Genomic DNA, 6,889 nt, shown 5'->3' on the forward strand with positions numbered 1-6,889 from the left:
TTCTGGCTGTCCATCTACCATTGTCTCTTTCTGTGTCCGCAGCATCACAATCACCGTGAGGATTTATCATCATGTGCAGTTAGTAAAGCAAAGTAAAGTAAAGTTAGACAACTAGTGTGGATGGAATTGTACAACTGATCTATTATATAACAAATAAGCCGGAGATTCAGCGAGACAAGAGGTTCAGGTATTTGTACCGACAAGGAAATACGAGACGAAGTTGAAGAATTGAACGATTTTACCATGGAGGGTAGGTAGACATTACAAGGTGGACAAATCGGGTTTCAATGTGAATAGAGGGACAAGGAAAATAAAGGATATTATAATCAATGGGAATGTTTGCGATAGGAAAGACAAAATCCGCTGCACACAAAACTACGGTTGGAGTCTCGCTTGTCGAAAACGTCGTTTTGCCAACACCTGAGAACCCACCTGGTGTGTTCACCTGATTGTCGAAGTACGGATCACTTTTCAGTTCTCGAGACAATGGGAAAAGCGTGTGGGATGTTCCTATTCCAAAAAGCAAAAGAACTGAGGTCGGTCAAAACCAGAAAAATCTTCTTCTCGATCAAAATAATAATTGATAATAATTTTTTCAGACGGCATATTTCCGAGCTGCCTCTATCAAGGGCAATGGTTCGAGTGCCATCCCAGAGTTTTAGCTCGTGCATCGTCCTTTGGTTTTGTCATTCTAACAGCTTGAAAGGATTCCACGAAACGTACGCAAAACGATATTCCTTTGGAAAAGAATCGGCAGGGATCCGAGGGGTGGGCGGGACTGTACGACTGTCAATCATCCGACACATTTGCCTGAGGGCCAATCAGACCTTTATGGGTGTGGTTAACGGTGGAATCTCAACAGGAAGTCGACGACAGAAACAACCCACATTTTCTGTAAAGTACGGACTATTTAGAATGTTAGATTGACTATAAAGTTTGTCCTACTATATATATATATATATATATATATATATATATATATATATATATATATATATATATATATATATATATATATATATATATATATATGTACAGAAACAAAGAAGTATTTTTTTTTAATGCAAAAGGATGTTGCGATGTTCCTCCAAAAAGTATGTAAACAATGTGAGATGGTCACAACAAAATGATCATGTGAAACCATCCGCACATGTTTCATTGAAGCATAGCTGTCTCGAGAAAAGTCACAGTTGTACCCAACACACGCACACACGCACGCACACAATTTTTTTCTCGTGAATTAAATGGGCGTAGTGTGGGGTAGCACACTACGTGACTGAACTGTGTACGTAATACCTCGTCATCCACTTGACCTTACCAAGTCGCTCACTCAGCACTGCCGCGTCGTAAAAACACGTGTATGAACACCGTGGGGCCGCACCGCAGGTCTCTGTCAAAATACACCTGTCACCAGCAAATTCCACCCATCAAGCGATGGAGAATATGGATAATGTGGGATCTTATTCTTCTTTTTAGGTTTTACAGCGTTTTCAGAATTGCGATGCTCCATATACACCACATGGCCACACATAACAGTGGTGAGATAAGGAGCTTTTTGGTAATCTATAATTAGGTAATCTTTATTACCTTGAGGTAATCCTTAGGTTTGCCTTTAAGTAATCTAGGTGATTAGGATTACCTTTAGGTAATCATAAAAACTTTTTTTTTTTAAATGAAAAAAGGATGTAGAGATGTGACTGCAAAAAGTATGTAACAAGGTGGGGATGGTCACAAGAAATGATCCTGTGAATCCATCCCAACATCTTTCTTTGAATAATGGTTGTCCCAAGAAAATACACTGTGTGTGTTTGTGTGTTCGGTCAGCCCTGCGCTATGGTACAATGGTACTTCACTGGCAAAAAAAGAAGTGTGTGTGTGTGTGTGTGTGTTTGTTCGTTCAGTCACTTGCGCTATCCCACACTACGGTATGCAGTTCACTCTGTACGCACTGTCATTCTGATAAACACAACAAAAAATGCATCCTTTGTAATTGGTCAGTGGGTCAAAGTACAAAGTGTGGGCCCCGCCGTATTGTGCGGTGCCTCGGTGTCATCTGGTGCGATTTTCTTTTTATAACATGAGATTTCGTTTCCCCTTTTTGTGTGATCTGCTTTCATTGATGATGTTATTTAATTTAATTCGTAGCTTGGAGCGAAGTTATCTTCAATATGAAAGTGAATGAGCCATTTGTTTGCTCACACGGTTAATCTCAACAAAACTTTATTTGATTTATTAAATTTTTTTGAACCACAATATACCTTACTCGGGTTTTAAACTCATTTTATTATGTCATAACTTACCTGTCATGGAGAGGCAGTGGGAGGAGGGACGGAAAGGGGTGAGAGGAGTCAGGGAGGGGAAAGGGGTGGGGTGGGATTCTGGAGAGAGGGGAGTGAGATGGGAGGAGGTGGGAGGAGGTGGGAGGGAAAGTGGTGGGGTGGGAGTCCAGAAGGAGGGGGAGGATGAGAGAGGGGAGGGGAAGGGGTAAGAGGAGAGAGCGGAAGGGGTGGTCGGAAGAACTTGGCGTTGCCCAACAATGCCGGGTACCTTTGCTAATATAGTAATAAAGAGAATAAAATCAATAAGGTAACAGCCAGAATTACATGGTACCCTAATAACATAAACCTTGAAGGAAAGGTAGACAGCAGGAGAGGGAGGTGATAATATTGAGTAAAGTGGAGATACTTTAATGGATTGTGAAGATTGGCAGAAGCAGATTAACCTGAACAAGTGTAAGAAGTGTAAGGTGTTGGGGATGGGGAATAATAATGAAAATAGAGATTACATGATGCAAGGGGCAGTCATGGAGTATGTCACACAGGAGAAGGATCTGGGGGTGGTAATAGATCGGGGCAGGAGTAAGCTGGGAAAGCAAACAAGGTTTTCGGTTGTATTTAGAAGGGGATGATTCATAAACCTTATTTTAAGCCGTTTAAACTTTGTACATGAATTTAGTGAGGGCCACATCTAGAATATTGTGTGCAATTTTTGTCACCACCACAACTCAGGAAGGATATAGATGCCATGGAGAGGGTTCAGCGCAGGGCGACTCGATTGATTCCGGGCCTTGCTCGACTCAGCTATGAGGAGCGGCTAAAGGGGACAGGGCTTTATACACGTGAAAGGAGGTGGTTACGAGGAGATATGATAGAGATGTTTAAGATAATGAAAGGTCTTTCACTCAGAGTCGTAAATGCATGGAAGTCTCCCTGGAAAGGTAGTAGCAGCAGAAACTCTTCGGTCATGTGGAGCACAAGGATGCAGAGTAGCATCATTGGCAGAGGGCACGGCCATGCCACTGATGGAATGCCCTCTGCAGGTTAGGGCGGGGCAGGAATTTGTCTGCTGTGCCGGCGATAGCTCATCTATTGTGCGCTAAGGACACTATGGGATCTTTTAAATCCACAAACGAATTGCAGCAGATGCACATTCGCCCGTTTAACATCCATCCACATTTATGAATCAGGATTCGAACCCAGGCTAGACAGCTTAGAGACGAGTTCCATTCTCCATCACTTAGAGACCTCCACTTCATCCCATCAGCCCTGCAGGAGAAATGGTAAATAGGTTTAAATTGAAGTTTGGCACCGAGAAACATTATGGGGCGAGAAGTGTAAATGCATGTTGGACAAAGTGCACGATGGGGCCTGATGGCCTCCCCCTGCATTTAAGTTGCCTGTACATGTATTTCAGTGATGAACGGTAAATCTCCAACACCGGGCGAGGTTACACACGAGGTGCTAAATTCGAGAGGCACAGCTGGAGACTGCCAATTGTGACTGAAATGCTTGAGAAGGTTGAAGTGTCGAGTCACCGGCTCGAAGAGGTCTGCGCTGTTGGTTCGTACATTGAGCGAGCGTTCACAGAAGTGATCGTTCGGTCCTTGATCTTGACTCGGTGGAGACACTTCAATCTTCCCAGGTATACAGGAATTGATTTTTCGAAATACAAGTTTTACCTTAAAAAAACTAATTGGTGGTTGAATTCGGTGACCTGATATGCAAACGTTCTTCAAATTTCAAGTCAATCGGAGGAAAACTGACGATTTTAGAAATTTTGCCTACGTATGTGTTTAAGTGACGATTGATCATTGAGAGACGGGGCGAAAAACGACATGTAGCATGACATCTCAAAATGTTACGGACGGATTACGACAAAACTTGGTGGATTCATTGGTTAGGTGACAAGAACAAGCCAATTATGGCTTAGTTCTGGTGCAGATCCAGATCAGACCTATCAGTGGGATACAAAACGTGAACTGTTCAGCTTGGCGGAGGTACGTGCTCTACCGAGTGCCGCTCGAGTTAACCATGCGTTGGGGAAGGAGGGTGGGTAGGGGTGGGGGTTAACCGGGCCATTTAAATATAATGGGTAGCTGCAGAAGACTGTAGGACAGTGGCGTGGTATCCTCCTGAAGCTCTTGAGCGAAGAGATGAACTTGCATATCTCAATACTAGTTACTTTGGCTATCTCGAAAGCCTTTGATGAAGTGTGGCACAAGGGTCTGCTCCACAAGCTTCAGTCGTTTGGTGTATCTGGAGTGATACATTCAATCATTTTGGCTTTCCTTGCAAATTCCAGGATGAAGGTGGTACTTGAGGGTCAATCTTCTCCTACTTGCTCCATCAATTCTGGTGTTCCACAGGGCTCTGTCCTTGGTCCCACTTTGTTCCTTGTTTACATCAATGATCTTCCTGATAATGTTCTGTCTCAGTCAGCCATGCATACTGATGACTCCTCACTTTACTTCAGATCTGCTTATTCACTCAACATGACTCGTAATGAGGTTGGAGTTTTGCTGGACAATGGTTTTGAGAATGCGTTGAAGTGGGGGAGGACTGGGGGATGGCTGGCTGGTAAACTTCAATGCAAAGAAAACTAAATTGTTCTCCATGTCTTGCTCCAGAAACAGGATATTCAATTCTGTGCACGAGGTCTTCAACCATAACAGAATCATCCGAGCTTCGGCTTCTTGGTCTGGATATCTCTAACCTCCGTTTAGATAAATACATTTCTGGTATTGCGAAGAGTGCTTCCAAGCGAGTTGGTTGTTTTGATCGAGCACAGGGGTATTTACCTCCTGATGCTGTTTTGTACCTGTATAAGACAACTATACGTCCCCTCATGGAGTACTGTCTCCACATTTGGGCTGGAACACCAGCTTGTCACTTATCTTTACGTGATAGCTCCACAAACGTATAGTGAACCTGGTTGGTGCGGAGATGAGTTTAACTCTTCAACTGCTCTCTCACCGTAGGTCAGTTGCCACTCTTGGTTTGTTCTACAGATATTTTCATGGCAAATGTTCTGCTGGACTTTCTAACTTGGTTCCTCCTGTACAAGTGTTTGGACGCAAGACTCGATTTGCCATCTCTACAAACTCATGCACGAAAGCTGATCCAAAGTACAGAATGAAAAGCCATGTGGATAGTTTTATCTCTCATACTGTCTCGCTTTGGAATTCACTACCTGTTACCTGCTTCCCATTATCCTATGATCTACCCTCCTTTAAGGGGAATGTCAATTCCAACTTCCTACATCTTTAAGATTACATTGCATTTCACCTGACTTTTGCAACTTCCTGTGTCTTGGATGTTTTTTTTTGTTATTTTTCTTTCTTTTATTTTGCTTTGTGCTTATCTTTATCGAACCTACCCTTAGCCCCTTACCTAGAAGTGGGTTTATGCCTTGTTTGGAGCAATTTCCATAAAAATAAACGGACCGTTTGGTCTAATGAGTGGTTCAAGACGTGCTTCTTTCTCCAATGACCTGCGTGGGTGTTTGATTCCCACCTGGCCAGTGTGACAAGTTTGTCGAATACCCCTCACCACAAACTGATGGAAGTCTTTGTCCTGCAATGGCAGGAATCAGCTATTTTTGAGGTTTCTAATCATAATCAGTTTTAAAGTTGGTTTCACTTCAAGAATATCACAAAATAAAGTGAAGGATGGAATGCTTTCTGTCATTCATTCATCTTAGATAGGCATGACATACCAAAAAACCTCTTCCCAAGCAAGTTATATTTTGAGCAATGTGTCTAATGGTCCAGTTCCGTCAAGTCGTGTCCGACTTCTGGTGAGATTCAAGATCAGATTTCTCCAAACATCCCGAACCTGCACTGCTTCCCGAAGCTCTGGCAGAGAAAGCTCGGTCGCACCCTTGACCCCATCCATCCAGCAAGGTACTCAATGTGTTTTTTGCGGTGTCCTGGACTAGGCCATGGCATACATGTACTTTGACTACATCCGTTGCCTCATCTGAGTATGTTTAAAGAGCAGGTTGAGGGTCACCAAACATGTTCTGAAAATTTATCAATATGATTATATGTGCATTAAATAGTTCGATGCAAACTATTGTGGTTGCCTAACTATTGGGAGAATAAATTAAATTTAACTCCGAAGTTGTTATTTCTCGAGGCCGTTGAAAAAAACATCCGCGTGCCATATATGGATGGTGACATCACGTTCTCCAAAACAAAGCGGACGCTCACTCGCTCATTGAAGAAGTGTCCAGTTCAGCGGGCTGTTCTTTCGCTTTTTTTGACGTTGCAACTGTCTATATTATCCTTTTTTATTTTGAATTATTGTAGAACAAAGTTATTTGGATATTTGTACATCATGTCTCGTACGTGTGTCATCATGTTTTGCGAAAATGGCTGGAAAACGTGTAATTGCTCCCGATTCCCAAAGGAATCAAACATTCGCCGGCAGTGAATAAGATTTGTACAAACAAAACGGGCTAATTTTTCCCCAAAGAAAACGGGTAAAGAGGACCCTTTGGATAGACTTGTCATTTGTGGTGACCATTTCACAGCCGAGGATTATGAAAGCATAAACACATCTGATCACCACTCTGTGAATACGAGTTGTTGTTTGACAAGTTCTCCAGA

This window comes from Eptatretus burgeri, chromosome 10 (genome assembly GCF_056783735.1).
Source record: "Eptatretus burgeri isolate ZD-2024b chromosome 10, Ebu_testis_v1, whole genome shotgun sequence".
Lineage (NCBI taxonomy): Eukaryota > Metazoa > Chordata > Myxini > Myxiniformes > Myxinidae > Eptatretus > Eptatretus burgeri.